Here is a 17,035-nt window from a genome sequence, read left to right as displayed (position 1 = left end):
ATGTTTTAGACACATTGGGGACAATGTGTCATTTAAGTTTGGGGGTATGGGAACACTCTACACACACTCTGTCCCAGTTTCATGTATTTGTTTTGTTTGTTTGTTGTTAATAAATAAATAAATTTATGCATGTTCATGTTTGCCTTAAAATTTTGGTTAATTTGAAAGAATTGTGGTTTGATTTCATTAAGGATCTTAAAATTTTGAACACATGATCTGATGATAGAATCTGTTAAGTTTGTTTACTTGCTTAGGACAGTTAAGAATTCACATGTTTGATCTAATCACACAAGCACATTAGCACATAATTTGTGGGGTATGACATGAAAGTCTGATGTGTGTGTTTTTATGTCTTGGGTGAAACTGTGTGACTTCTTAGATGGATACTTTGGCATATACATATGTGAAAAAAAAAAATCATTGATGAGTTTTTCACAAAGTAACTGGACCTTTTGCCTCAAAGCATTGAGTGTTCATGTCAAAAGGTGAAGAATTTTGATTTGGTTAATGTCATGGTTAGTATGGTTTCATAGCCTTTTTGATTTGAGCTAGTAAGCCCTAGGGGTGTCTTTACACCTATTGCCCTAAAACCATCTGGTTTGGGAGTCATTGACTTAACACTCGTTACATGTGTCAATTATAAAGCTTAAGGGAACCAAACATTGCACAACCTGACCCAAAAAAAAAATGCCATTGTTGTTCATTTTAAGAGGGATTTCAGTGAACTTTGAGATATGGAGACACTGCACGTTGGAAATACTTGGAAGCTTCATAACTTTGTGCTAGTCCACTCTACACTGTTTCGAACTTGTGATGTTTTAGCATGTCCTTAGTAAGTAATTAAACTTTGCGATTCCAATTCATTGAGAAGATGGAGTTTATCGCTTTAAGCTTGCAAATAAATGAAAATCTTGATCTTGAGTTTTCCTTAATTTTTGGATAACATGAACTGTGCATGATGTTTGTGGGTAACATTTCTGGAAAACCCTCACGAGACTCCACTCATCCTCTAGGGAATCCCTAGGGGTTTAAAAGCCTCGTTGCATATGCTAAATGCAATCGTACATCCCACGAAAGATGGATTTATCTTTTTGTTTTCTATTTTTCCATTTACTTTTTAGTTTTGTATTTCAAAGGGACTAGCAATATTTAAGTTTGGGGGTGTGTTAAGTGCTAAAGCATTCATATTTTAGCCTTCAACTTACATTTGTTAATCCTTTAGTTCTGGTTAATTTATGTCATTTTAGTTATTTTATGTATTTTCTTTGTTTTTGTAGGATGTTGGAAGAAAAGGAAGCAATCTTGGAAGTTTTGGGCTTAAAGAGCTATTTTGGAAAAGAAATGAAGGCTCTGGTAGTGCGATCGATCGCAGGGGGGCTGCGATCGAGCGCACTACAGGCGAAGACCAAGACAAGCGCAAGGCGTGTGCTTGTTCGCACTAGCAGAAGCCTCGATCGCACCCAGTGGCGGAGCCAGACGTTTCAGAATGTAGGGGCCGTAAAAAAAAAATTTCGCGTCCTAAATTTTTTTTTTTGCGTCTTAAAAATTTTTTTCACACTGAAAATTTGGTAATTCACACAATATATGCATCACAAAAAAATATCTATAAAAATTCATAAATATGTGCTCAAATTGATATATTAGAAATATCACATGTCGGCACTACATCAAAAAGACAAAAATACAAAAACGTGTCTAGAATTGCACTTTACGGTCTTTTAGAAGTACAAAATCATCAAGTATTGAATCTAAATCGAAGCTCTCGGCAATTTCTCTTTCAATATAAAGAACTAAGCTATTTGCAAGAAAATCATCCTCCATTTTGTTTCATAGTCGTGTTTTAACAATTTTCATTGCTGAAAATGCTCGTTCGGTAGTTGCTGTAGACACTGGAAGAGTCAAAATAAGACGAATCAATCTATCAATAAGATAGTATGTTTTTGATTTTTCTGTCTTTGCCAATCCTTGGCATAATTCTACAATAGAAGACAAATTTTGTAATGTCGGATCGGTATGGACATCAGATTCAAAATACCTCAACTGATATCTCAAATTAATTTTCTCCTGCTCAGAAAAATCAAGAGGATAATACTTCTCCACAAGGATACATATATCGTCAATTTATAAGCATCTTTTGGATCCAAAGCAGAGCTAAGTGCCAAAAGTTCCATCGCTTTTTCACCAAACCTATTATTAAGCTCTTGCAATTGAAAGTCGATAGCAGTATTGAATATGTCAAAATGATAATGATGCTCCACTGTAATGTGATTCTTTTGATTACGACGTCGACCTTCAATATAACGAGCACTCAAATCTGGAATGTCAATTTCAGATTTCTTGCAGAAAGAGACAATGTTCTCAAGCAAATTATCCCAACCATCATCTCTCAACTTTTGGATAAGTTTTTTCGCAATAGAAAGTGTATGAATAGCATTCAAAATGTCTAGAGATTTTTGCTGCAAAACTTGACAAAGAACATTAGTAATGTCCATGAGTTCCTTCATTAAATGTAAAATAAATATGAACTCGAAGGATGTAAGCATTTTATAAGCAGCCTTAGCATCTCCTTGTTGAGAGTAAGTACCTCCTTCTCTTTGAACATCTTCAAGCACTGTACAAGTAGCATCAAACATCCTTATCATGCTACAAATAGAATTAAAATGAGAACCCCAACGAGAATCACCAGCTCGTTTCAAAGTGCCAATTTGGTTAGCCCTTTTTCCAGTTTCAAGCTCACCAATAGCTTGCATATGTGCAATTTGTGTTGCATGAACAGCTTGTAGTAGATCATGATGTTTACATGAAGCACTGGCCACATTGATAATAAAATTCAAATTTGTGAAGAACACATGAACAGAATCCACCTCTCTAGATGCAGCAACTAATGCTAATTGTAATCGATGAGCAAAGCAATGAATATAGTATGCACAAGGACAATCATTAAGAAATAATGCTTGTAATCCTTTCCATTCACCACGCATGTTACTAGTACCATCATATCCTTGTCCACGGATATTTTGAATATCAAGGAGATAACGAGAGAGAACATCAGATATTCCATTCTTTAGAGTCAATGCCGATGTGTCTTTAACATGAACTATATCAAAGAAATGTTCTTGTATAAAACCATCTTTGTCAACAAATCTCAAAACAATAGCCATTTGCTCTCTCTTAGACTCATCTTGTGCTTCATCAACAATAATGCAAAATTTAGAGTCTCCAATATCTTCACGAATTTTATTTCGCGCTTTACTTGCAATGACATGCAAAATCTCCTTTTGAATTGTATGTGAAGTATACTTTGTAGATTGTGGAGCATTTTCCAAAACAACACTTGCAACTTTCTCATTATATGATGCCAAAATTTGAATCATCTCAAGAAAATTACCTCGATTTTTTGAATTAAGAGTCTCATCATGACCTCTTAAAGCACATCCTTGAAATGTAAGCCACCGAGCAACATCAATAGAAGTTTTCACACGAAGTCCATTATTTAGAATTTGTTCGGTACTTTGTGCATTCAATACTTTATCAATATGTTGAGCTTGATTTCGCAAATCCTCACAATATTTCACAGCATTATTATGAGGTGAACAAGGATCCTCCCCAATATGAGTCAAAAAGGCACAATTTTTTCCATCATTAACCCTTTTCCAACTTCTAAATCCCATTATAGTAAATACATCTCATCCAGGACGTCCAAGTGCTTTCATAGAAAAAAGATAACATGGTAGACAATATGCAGCATCCGTAGAACAAGAATACTCAAGCCAAGTTGAAAATTGTGTGAACCAAGAAGCTTGAAAGCGGCGAGGGTGCTTTTCTGGTCCAGAAAGTGGATATTGTTCCTTTCGAAGAATAAGTTGATATGGACCATATTTCAAATAAGCCCGCCTTATTTCATCCCGTTGATTGACTGGATAGTCCCACATCGGAGGACGTAATCCTGGATCATGTTCTATAGAAGAAACATCAACTTCATCAACATTATGTGTGGATAATTCAAAATGAACCTCTTGTGTCTCCGCAATTAGAGCTTCTCTGCAAGGATGTTCTTCATCTTCAACCCTTGAAGATTTAAGATGACGCTCATCGGGATTTGAAGTTCCAGTATTAAGATCAAACGGTGTATTACTTTTCGAAATGTCGGCTTCTTTCCTTTTAAAGAACAAATCAATAGTTTTAAACTTTGACATGATGCATGAACCTAAAATTTTCAAGTTAAATCACAACCCCGTAAGATAGACGATCGAATTACCAATATACATTACCGATATAGAACAAATGCAACTATTTATGATGGGTTGTACCACTAACATGTATTATTCTCTTAATTTGATCAAAGCCTAAAGAGGCTAAACAGTAACACAACAATTTTCGCTCAGTTAAAGTTTCAAGCTTTCAGACTTTCAGTTATACTACAATTTTTGCCGTATTGTTTAATTGTTCTACATCAAATTGATGTCTATTTATAATGATGAATGTAACATGTATTATTCAATTTTTTCTCTTAATTTGATCAAAGCCTAAAGAGCCAAAGAGGCTAAACAATATCATAACACAGCATGACAGCAGCAATATAACACTTTTAGGAATCAGAATTAAAAAAAAAAAAAAAAAAAAAAAAAAAGGAAATTCTTGGGATACCTACGGCATACCTCAGTGTTTCTGGTAATTTGGTAAAAATCCATGCTCCCAATGAACCCAATCCAATCTGTCAATCTGACCAATGACCACCTATTTTCTGCCCTGAAAATACATGATTCCATAACCCATTAAGCCTTAAGGAGGAAAAATTAACCCTAAATAAATTTTAAGGAACAAAAAATGCAAAACCCACCTGATCTCCAAAGCCTTACTGCTTGTGACTGTGAGAGAGAGCGATTGAGACCTGCAGGCTTGAGAAATGAGAGCATTGAGAGGGATTGTCGGACTGAGTCACTGAGGGCAGTGAGGTGAGGGGGAGAGCCGGAGAGAGGGAGAAGAGGAAGGTGCGTCAGTGGCTCAATGCGTGAAGACTTGAGAAAAGGGGAAACAAAATTTTTTTTAATATATAATATGGGACCATGCAGCCGCCAAAGGCCCAAAAGCGACAAACTAAATTTTTTTTTTTTTTTTTTTTTTATATGGAGGGGCCAGCTGCATGAATTGGGCCTTATTTAAGAAAAAAACAAATGAGCTCTTTAAGGAGAATGGAGGGGCCCAATTGAGAAAAAACAAAAACCATAAACTAAACACAAATCAACTTTCAGTTTTCTCAATAAATTGATGATGAACCTATTTAATTTTTTTTTCAAAAAACAATTCTTGGCGGGGCCACCGCCACCTCTGGCCCATATGTGGCTCCGCCACTGATCGCACCTGCGATCGAGTGCCCAGCACAAGAGGATCAATCGTAGACTTGCGATCGATCGCACAAGGGCTGTGATCGAGCGCACCCGTAAGTGAGGAGCAAGTCAGCCTCTAGCCTTGATATGGAAAGTGTAATTTTTAGGGTTTTGTAGCTTTGTACGAGCTAGGGCTCAAACCCTACGATTTTTAGGGTTTCTAGAGTATTTCTAAGGCTTATAAATAGACCCTTAAACCTTTAGAATAGACACACAATTTCCGAGGAGAAGAATTGGAGCTCTTCAAGTTCAAGTTTCGGGTTTATTCTTTTCCTTTCTATTTTTATTTTATGAAGATGTTTAACATCAAACTTATGTGTGACTAATTTACTTAGTAGGGCTAGATTAAAGCCCTAGTTATATTTAGTTAATATTCAATATTGGCGCCTTTATGACGATCATGTTGTGATATTTAACTTGATTAATTCTCGCTTTCATAAATTCCTCATATGTGTGTGTCTTATCAACATATTCAAGTGGTATGGACTAGTTAGTTAAATCAATTTGGATGACCGAGTCCTGGGTTTAATAAAAGTAACAAAAGAAATCCACACTGGGTTCTTGAGTTAATCAACATGGGGAACCGGGAGTATACACCCATGCCCTAGGCCTCATGTGTTTGTCGATTTCCATAGAATCATGCTTTCTTAAAGAACAACTTAGTATACACCATGTTAAATCCTTTAAAAAAGAAAAGAGATAGAGTATATACCCATGCCTAACTCGTTGCTTAGGAAAATTTATAACTTAAGGAGTATACACCCATGCCCTTATGTTGACAAACATTAGATATGCATAACATGATCAAAGCATTGACATATTGTTATATTAGCTAAATGTAATTAGTGGTGGATATCAAAACCCTACCTTTTATTATTATCACTTCAAAATCAATCTTTGTTTTACTTAAGGAATTTAATTTAAGCAAAATTTAGCAATCCTCATGGGAATGATCCTATACTTGCACCATATACTACTATGTTGACCTTGTGGACTTGCAGGTAAAACGTACAATTATTTGCCTATTAATTTAGGTAAATATTTGCATAACATGGACTAGCAAAATGTAAGTTTGGGAGTGTTTGATAAGTGCCAAATATTGCATACTTGAACCTCTTTATTTACATTAGTTAATCATTTAGTTGTGTCGTTATTTAATATTTTGTGTTTTTAGTATTTTGTAGATCATTGAAGAAAAACTACAACTTATAAAGGAAAAAATGCAAAGTTTGGAAGAAAGCATACTTTGAGAGGACCTAGATGATGTGTTTAAGTTTAACCAAATCCAAGAAAATGAAGATCAGATTGTATTAAATTTCAAATTGGATAAAATTTCGGACTGGATTCAAATTTAGATTCTGCACACATCTTAATATTTTGACCATAACTTTCCTCTCAAATATTAGATTGAAGGGATTCAAGCGGTATTGGAAAGCTAACTCAAAATGCTACAGTTCATTGTGAAATAGGATTTTCCTAATTATGACGGTTACTATGCCAAAATCGCTCCGTAATAAAAGGACACAAATCTGGACAAATCCTATTCTAATTTCAGACTTCTATTTTGACTGGGAGACAGACCTCCGAATTATCTAGGTTTAATAGGGCTTCTAGGACTTCCCTAAGCCTATAAATAGACTTCTTTGCATTCAAGAAAAGATAGACAATCCCAGAGAGCAAAATTCTTTAGTTTAGTTTCTGTTTAGTTTAGTTTAGGTTTAGATTTTAGTTTTATTTTTATGTGGAACTAATTCCCAACTAAGGTTGAGGATGAAGCCTCACCGATGAAGTACATCAATACTTTCATGTAAGTCTTTATTTATCCGATTTTATTCAGTTTAATATTTCAATTGTTTTACTTCTTTTCAATGTGTAGAGTGATTCTTGGATATCTTTTGTGATTCAATGATACACTTGACGATTTGAGATAATTTCACACAATTGATTGCTTGATTTTATTTGCCTAAATAATTGGATATCCCTTGTGATTTGTTTTACGGATACATTTAGTGTTTCAATTAAGATTTGATATTTTTTGTGATTTACGGATACATCTGATGATTTAATTGATATTGGATTCCTTTAGTGATTTGTGCAATGAATGGATACATGAGATGGTTTTGATTAACTATTAAAGCATAGTAAAACATAGCTAAGATTTTAATTGTGAGAACTTCAGATAAATATTGATGAACATGGAGTATGTTGTTATGATTCGGTGAGTGTGGATTCCCAAACCTTAGCCTTTATCTTTTGTTTTATTTTATTTAGTTTATGTTTATCCTTTAATTTTCAAAACTCAAAATTCAAACTTTTTTTGGAACTAGGTTAGGATAAAATTAGTTTAGTTATAATTTGTTCTTCAAAAACACAATTCCCTGTGAGTTCGACCTAGCACTTGCAAAACATTATATTGCAAATGATTCGTGCACTTGCGAGTATATTAAAATTTGCACAACAGTGCCATGTGTATTTCCTCTTTTGCTTCTAATTAAGGAAGAAGCCTTCAGAAAGCACCCAGTAAGCCAGCTTCAGAAGTCCCACATTGCTAAAAAAATGGAACCGTACAAGCTTGCTTTTCTATAAAAAAGAGGCATATCCTTTCCTTGTAAATCCAACTCTAAGCCAGCTTGTTGAGCCCAATGAGCCCTTTTGAGTTGGGTGTTGAATAAGCCCAAAATACAAACTTTTTTTAAAAAAATTGGTTACCGGTCCAAATAACCAGGTACAAACTGGAACCGGCCGATTAACCAGGAACCGATTACCTGGTTCCGGTTTCCCAAAATCAATAACCGGGGTATCTCGGTTCCCGGTTTTGGCCAATAACTGGGAACTAGGACCAGGTTGACACCCCTATAAAATACCCATACTTATAATAAACAAAAGACTTCTAAATATTCTATAGGTGGCTAGACTGTTGTGATCGGTTGGTAAAAATTTAACTCCTAAGAGTATTGTTTGTGTAGCGGAAAAATAAGAAATCCTAAGAACTTTTAACTTCAAGAAAAACATGGCAAGATTAAAATAAAAACACAAGATTGTGTTACATACATGATAATTCTGCCTCTCCTAGGCATGGGAGCATAGGACTGTACAACTATGGATAAAAACCTTCTTCTATCTCGAACAAAAATTCAAAGGTGGCCTCTTATTCATGTTGTTCTTCGTAATTTTCAAGAACTAGATATTCTTGAAGATCTTGATGTTCTTAAAGTTCTTGATGTTCTTCGAGAACTAGAAGGTCCTGAAGAATTGATTCCTCCGTTAGATACTCTTTGATAACTAAACATGACTAGGAGTGTGGTCTCACATAGTTTTTTGAAGAGCTAGAGAAAAACTAGAAGCAAAACCCAAAGTGAAAATTTCTCTCTTAGTCGTGTATTACTTTGTGAGGAGTTGAATGATTTTTGCTTCTCAAATATCTCAATAGCACCTTTATTTATAGATTTGAGGATCCTTTGAGAAGTAGGAAATGAGAGCACATGAATACAAGTGGGACTAGGATTACAAATCAGTCCTTGTAGAATCACAGTCATGGGAGGAAAATTCCTCCCTTGCTCTTCTAGTTACACATCGATGGGGAGAATTATTCTCCCCATATGTTTAGGTTTAGTGTTTTACCCCTAGACCAAGTCCTTTAGTCAATATGTTCGGGCTTGGGTTTTATCCCATAAGCCCAATGCTCATTTATCTATACTTGAGCCTTTAAAACCTCCCTTGCCCTTCTAGTTAAATCCTCTGAGCGCAAAGCTCATGCCTAAGCCTATAGAAAATAAATGCATGAGCCCAAAGCTTTATTTAATTTCTAAGCTCAATTCTCTCCAAATAATTAGCCACTTAGATTATAAATCTCTTGGCCCATGTTTTATTAAAATAAAACAACCCAAATAAATAAATACATAACTAAGGCCAGAAAATGAATTAGTTAATTTACATAAGCTCAAAGTGGGACATAAAGGCGTTTATTAAAAAATTGTAAAGATTCAGATGTCTATTATTTTTTATATAAAAAAATATATTTACAATATTCTTTCAACATCTTTATAATATTTTTTTATTTTTTTATAAAAGACAATAAGGGTATTTTGGAAATTTTGACAAGATTTAACGAAAAATCCTAACGGAATAGGGTAACTAAAACAAATTGAAAGTTTAATACCCTTAATTAAGAGTTTTTAAACTTTGGGGGTAGACTGGTAGTGTCAAAACAAGTTGAAGTTTAAGGAGAGTTTGTGAAGTTTTCCCTAAATAAAAAATACAAAAATTTAAGATTTAAAACTAAAAACTAAATTAATAAAAGGGTGGAAGAGGGGATAGCTGAACCATCCCTAAGGCCATGAGGTGGTTCCGGCCACCCCTTTCGACCATATCTAGAGTGGCCAAACCACCCCTTCAATATATATATTAAACTTTTATGCAATACATAAATAAACAATGAAACTTTTAGTGGGATTTTTTGTATTGAAGATATGAAAGGCCCATATGGGGCTTTTGCTTCTTGTTTGGTTTCAGTGAAAAAAATTGGCTATATATGTATTGGTTTATTGAGATTGGGATAAATTGAGTAGAAAAGAGTAATACACTTGTTGGGTTTTGGTTATATCCGATTTGTTATCTATCATTTGAATTTTGGTAGCTTAGTTCAACCCATTATCTATTATTTGAATTTTGGTAGTTTAGTTTCTTGTTTTGACACATTAGAATTCTTGCTTTTTTTTGGGTACAGATTTTAGCATGTTGTGCTACCTATGAAACTTTTTTCATTTTCTTATGTATCTTTTGGTTTTGTTGTAAGGTTAATCAATCAGAGTTCACTAAGATGGCATGGGAGGGAGTAATTGGCGTTGGCATGCTCCATCTACAACCTAACTGTTGGGAGAAACAACAATACACAAAACTCCCTCTTTGTGTGAATCTGCAAGAAACTATAAAATAGAGCAATATATATGCGGAAATATATATCCAAACACCACAAGCACAAGACACACGATTTTCTACGTGGAAAAAAATTCCCGGTGTGAGAAGGAAAAAACCACGGGACTGTAGTCCACTCAAACAATTCCACCATCAAGAATAACAGGAATACATAAGTCTTCTCTAGTCTCAACTAGAGGCATACAATCAGCAGCTATCCTTCAAGAAATAAAATTTCTTGGAAAAATCAACTTCTACAAGAAATAAAGAAAGATCTCACCCAATCAGAGGTAACTGTTCTCGGGCTCAAAAACTGATATAGAATGCTCAGAATCCAATCTCCACCATTCACAATGAAGAGTCCATGTCATGAACATCCCTGCAAAATTTTAGCTCAATCGGACCACAAAAGCTTGTCAATCGGAGCTATAGAACAAGGCTGGACGGAATTTTCAGATTTTGGTTTTTGAAGCTCTTTCCCTCTCTTTCTCTAGTGGCTGCTTGTATCTTTTTCTTTTTCTTATTATTCTCTCTTTGCAATAACAAAGGATATTAGGTTTAGCAAACCCTATTCCAAATGGGCCTCTCCATATGGGTTTAATAAAAACACACATGGGCTACACAAGTTTCGGCAAGTTTGGGCCATCTTAACCCAACAAATCTCCCCCTTCCCGACTAGGTGGAGGGATTCACCATCCCGGTGATCGAGCGACAAGTTTGAAGCTTCTCCCATGCTAGAGCCTTCGTTAACATATCAGAGTCATTATCATCGGTGTGAATTTTCTCAGGTGCTAGCAACTTGTCATTAAGAGTATCTCTTATCCAATGGTACCTTACATCGATGTGTTTTGATCTCGAATGAAATGAAGAGTTCTTAGCAAGGTGAATAGTACTCTGATTATCACAAAACAACACATATTGTTGTTGCTTGAAACCAAGCTCCCGTAAATTTTTTTTCATCCATAGCAACTCTTTACAAGCTTCTGTTGTTGCAATCAACTATGTTTTAGTTGTAAGAAGTGCAATACATTTTTGTAACCTCGACTGCCAAGAAACATCCCCTCCTAAGAAAGTGATCAAATAACCCGAAGTAGACATATGGGTATCCACATCTCCTGCCATATTAGAATCTGTATAGTCAACCAACATTGGTTTGCCACTCCCAAAGCTAAGACTCAACTTGGAAGTGCCTCACAGATATCTCATAATCCACTTTACCGCATTCCAATGTTCTCTTCCTAGATCTGAAAGAAACCGGCTAACAACACCAACTGCATGGGTTGTGTCTGGCCTCGTACAAACCATTGCATACATCAAGCTTCCTACTGCTAAGGCATATGGAACTCTTTCCCATATCTTCCTTCTCTTCATCTGTTAAAGGGCATTGCTTTGTGCTCAGCTTAAAGTGTGTAGCAATAGGAGAGCGAACCACTTTAGCCTTGTTCATGTTGAACCTCTCAAGCACTTTCTCAATGTATTGCTCTTGTGATATAAACAGCTTCTTGTCATTTCTGCATCTATGAATACGAACCCCAAGAATTTGCTTTGTTGGCCCCAAGTCCTTCATTGCAAATGACTAACTTAACTGCTTCTTCAACCTATCAATTCTGGAAGAATTCATGCCAACAATCAACATGTCATCAACATAAAGCAATAGAATAATAAAATCACCATCAGGAAATTTCTGCACAAAAACACAATGGTCAGAAGTAGTCTTCCTGTAGCCTTGCTCCTCCATAACAGACTCAAACTTCTTATACCACCGTCTGGATGCCTGCTTCAAACCATAAAGACTTTTCTTAAGCCGACACACATAGTCCTCTTTTCCTTTCACCTTGAAACCCTTTGGCTGTTCCATATAAATCTCCTCCTCTAAATCACCATGAAAGAAGGCAGTTTTCACATCCATCTACTCAATCTCTAAGTCTAGGCTAGCGGCTAAACCAAAAACCACACGAATGGATGACATCTTCACAACAGGAGAGAAAATCTCATCAAAGTCAATACCTTTTCTTTGTCTGAATCCCTTGACAACCAGCCTAGCTTTGTACCGTGGTTGTGAAGTGTGTTCTTGTTGCTTCACCTTGTAAATCCACATGTTCGTCAAAGCTCTCTTTCCCTTAGGCAACTTAACCAACTCAAAAGTGTGATTGTCATGCAATGACTGCATCTCATCCTGCATAGCATCAACCCACTCTGACTTATGTTCATTTTCCATGGCTTTTGCATAACACTCGGGCTCTCCCCTGTTAATTAGTAACACGAACTCATTTACAGAATACCGAGTGGAAGGATGTCAGTCTCTAGTAGACCTTCTGAGTGGAACATCTGGTGGTATTTCTGGTAATAGCAACTGATCATGAGCCTTATCTTGTAAAGGAATATCAGTATCACCTAGACCCTGCTGGTCATTTTGAAAATCATGTTTAACCTGCTGGTCATTTTGAATATCGTGTTCAACCTGTGCTGGCAAATCTGTCAAAGGAGCCGGATCCAAGTCAATCAAACCATCATTATAGTGAGGCACTGCCTTTTCTGTCTTCTCAATATCATGTATGGTTTGATCTTCCATAAATACAACATCTCAGCTTCTCACTAGTTTCTTCTCAACTGGATCATACGATCTGTAGCCAAACTCATCTAGGCCATATCCTAAGAAGATACATTGTCAGGTCTTCACATCCAGTTTAGATCTCTTATCTTTGGGAATATGCACAAATGCCTTACATCCAAAGACGTGCAAATGATCATAAGAAACATCTCTACCAGTCCAAACCTTGTCTAGTACATCAGACTGAAGAGGAACACATGGTGTGAGATTAAGAACATGTACTGATGTACTTAAAGCCTCCCCCCAAAAGGAGTTTGGTGACTGTGCTTGTGAAAGCAAGCACCTTACTCTCTCAACCAGTGTTTTATTCATTCTTTTAGCTAAACCATTCAACTAAGGAGTCTTCGGAGGTGTCCTTTGATGCCGAATACCCTATTTCCTGCAATATTCATCAAAAGGACCCAAATACTCTCCCCCATTATCTGTTTTGAAGCACCTCAACTTCTTCCCAGTTTGTCTCTCAGTTGAGGCCTGAAACTGCTTAAACACATCCAATACTTGATCTTTTCTTTTCAAGGTATATACCCACAACTTCCTTCAATGATCATCTATGAAGGTCACAAAGTAAAGGCAGCCACCAAGTATTCTAGTCTTCATAGGGCCACGGACATCTGAATGTACAAGATCAAATATACCTGGCTTTCTTGTGGAAGGGGAGCTCTTGAAGGAGACTCTGTTTTGCTTCCCTACCAAACAATGTGTGCACTTTTTTAAAGATGCACTCTTTATCCTAGATAGAAGATTCTTCTTGGCCAGTATTGCCAAGCCTTTCTCACACATGTGGGCAAGTCTCTTATGCCACAACTCTACTGAAGACTCATCATCCATTGCATTAATAATGTCTTTGGAGAGTTTTGCCTGCAACATGTACAAAGTAGAAAACTTATGGGCTCGAGAAACAACCATAGCACCTCTAGTGAGCTTCCACTGACCATTACGAAAGGTGCTGCAATACCCATCATCATCGAGTTTACCTACAAAAATCAAGTTCAAACGGATGTCAGGAATATGCGTCACATCTCTAAGAACTAACTTCATGCCATTACTCATCTCCAAGCACACATCTCCAATACTAACGATTTTGGCCAAGCCATCATTGCCCAGCTTCACCGTCCCAAAGTCACCAGCTGTATAGGACGTGAAGAAATCTTGTTGAGATGTAACATGAGTTGAAGCGCCACTATCAATCATCCAGCTAGTCTCATGGCATGCAAAATTAATGACATCATCATCATAAACAGTGAAGAAGTCTCCAGAAGTGGTGGCAACTCGATCATCATTCTTGCCATCGTCATTCTTTGTCTCTTTCCCTTTGTCTTTGTTCTCTCTCTTCAATTTTCTGCAATGCTTCATGATGTGCCCTTTCATGCCATAGTGATGACACTCAACATTAGCAAACCGGTTTGACTTGTTTCTGTATTTATCTCTATTCTTCAGACCTCTACTCTTACTTCTCCCTCTTCTTTCTGTAACCAAAACCTTTGACTATGAAGAGGATCCCTGTGATTTTCTTCTCATATCTTCATTCAATACACTACTTTTAGCCAGATCCATATTGATTACACCATTTGAAGCTGAGTTAAATAATGACATTCTAAATGTCTCCCAAGAGTCTGACAATGTACCAAGTAAACACAACCCCTGAACGTCATCATCAAACTTGATACCCATCCCGGCCAACTGATTAATAATTCCTTGGAAAGTGTTCAAGTGATCTGTTAAAGGGTCCATCTTGGTATCTCAAATACATCAATTGCTTCATCATAAACATTTTATTATTTCCGGTCTTACGGGCATACAACTCCTCAAGTTTTTTCCAAAGTGTGCGTGCATGTGTCTCACCATCAATATGATTCAAAACATTATCATCGACCCACTTCCTAAGATATCCACAGACTTGTCTATGCATCAAAGTCCATTCTTCATCGCTTCTTAGCAGCAAACACAGGTAAATAAAATTGCTTCACATAAAGTAGGTCTTCCATTTTACCTTTCCATATATGATAATTTGAAACATTCAAATACACCATTCTACTTAGATTAGCCTCCATAATTCAACACAAGATATTAACAGAATAATAACCACTTAAGTGCGCTCGATTGCACCTAGCTCTGATTCCACTTTGTTGGGAGAAATAACAATACACAAAACTCTCTCTTTGTGTGAATCTGCAGGAAACTATAAAATAAAGCAATATATATGTGGAAAATATATATCCAAATACCACAAGCACAAGACACACAATTTTCTACGTGGAAAAATCTTCCCGATGTGAGAAGGAAAAAACCACGGGACCGTAGTCCACTTAAACTATTCCACTGTCAACAATAATAAGAATACATGAGTCTTCTCTGATCTCAACTAGAGGCATACAATCAGTAGCTATCCTTCAAGAAATAAAATTTCTTGGCATAAATCAACTTCTACAAGAAATAAAGAAAGATATCACCCAATTAGAGGTTACTGTGCACGGGCTCAAAAGCCGATATAGAATGCTCAGAATCCAATCTCCACCGTTTACAATGAAGAGTCACGTGTCATAAATATCCCCGCAAAATTTTAGCTCAATTGGACCACAAACGCTTGTCAGTTGGAGCTGTAGAACAAGGCTGGACGGAAGATTCTGGTTTTTGAAGCTCTTTCCCTCTCTTTCTCTGGTGGCTACTTGTATCTTTTGTCTTTTTCTTATTATTCTAAAGGATATTAGGTTTAGCAAACCCTATTCCAAATGGGTCTCTCCATATGGGTTTAATACAAACATACATGGGTTACACAAATTTGGGCAAGTTTGGGCCATCCTCCACTTAGGAGGGAAACCCAACCCAACACTAACAACCCTGTAAGAGATAAAAATGCTCAAAAGTGAAGAAACTTTATGAATTAGATTTTGGTCTTGAAGAGGATTAGAATGCTAACTTTGCACATATTTTAGAAACCCTTACGCTTTGGGACTGGCCCGATATGATGAACAACTCATGATGTCTAAAAAAAATATTTCTACAAAAAATGGTTACTGGTTAATAATCGGCCTTCAATAAGCATATAACCGTCGATTATGATTAACTGCTAACTGGCCTAGTGGCTACAATTGTGGTTATACAAAAATGAGTAACCACCTAAACTAGTTGCGATTGCGGTTAGGAGGAAATAACACAATTGCAACTGGTTGTACACCCTTGCTTTCGGCATCTCTTTTTTAAAAAAAAAAAAAGAAAAAAGAAAATAGTTTTTTTTTTACTAAGGGTATTTTTGTCATTTGAGGGTACATTGCAAACTATTTTGTAGTTTGAAAGAGAACATTGATACAATCTTAGTTGAAGAGAGACTATAAATTAAGTGTTAGGTTGAGAGAATATGTATACTTTTTCTATAAATAAATACATAAATTCACAATAAGCGCTTAGAGCATCATCGATAAACTCTCTAAAATCTACTTTTAGCCAAAAAGTAGTTAAATTCTACAAAAACCAAAGTTCCATCAAGCTTTCTATCCCCTCTCTATTTTACGCATTGTCAAATTTCTTTCCACATTTGAAGGACAAAATCATTTCTCTACTTCAATTTTTATGTTTTTATATTTCTCCTCACGCTTCCTCTCTCCCTCACAAGCTCTCTCTCTCCCTCCTTCACACCATCCACGAACCTCAGTGTATTGGAGAATGTAGGGGATTTGTTGGATTTGTGACGGTATAGTTGTGTAGTCGGGTTTGCTGAGTTGTTTTGATTACTATTCTTTGGCTTCTCTCTGTTGTTTGGGATGAGTGATTTTGGATTGAGAAATTTTTATGCGTTTGTGGGGTGATTTCGAAAATAGAAAATAATCGAAGATAGAATAAAAATTATATTTAAATAAAATGGAGTAAAATTTAGAAAATTTATTATTTGATACTTTTGCATAGCTAGTAATTAAACTAAAGAAATAAATTTTTTAGTCAAATTTTAGCTAAAAAATAGGGAGTTTATTGAGAATGCTCTTAAAGTTTACATACATTTTTCTTCATTTTGTAAATGGCGGATAAAATTAGATGTTAAGAGTCCAACTTCAAGAGCTATGACATCAAGTTACCTCAGTGCATGACTCTTCAAAGATACCTAAAGAAGTTGGGACCACCATAGCAACAC

General features: G+C 36.0%; 1 pseudogene; it reads right to left on the bottom strand.

The window, feature by feature from the left end:
* Positions 1-1,695: 1,695 nt before the first annotated feature.
* Positions 1,696-4,196, bottom strand: LOC132162346 (uncharacterized; annotated as a pseudogene).
* Positions 4,197-17,035: the final 12,839 nt, after the last annotated feature.

This window comes from Corylus avellana, chromosome ca9 (genome assembly GCF_901000735.1).
Source record: "Corylus avellana chromosome ca9, CavTom2PMs-1.0".
NCBI lineage: Eukaryota > Viridiplantae > Streptophyta > Magnoliopsida > Fagales > Betulaceae > Corylus > Corylus avellana.
The sequence above is the reverse complement of the archived record's forward strand: the minus strand, read 5'-3'. Positions and strand labels throughout refer to the sequence as shown.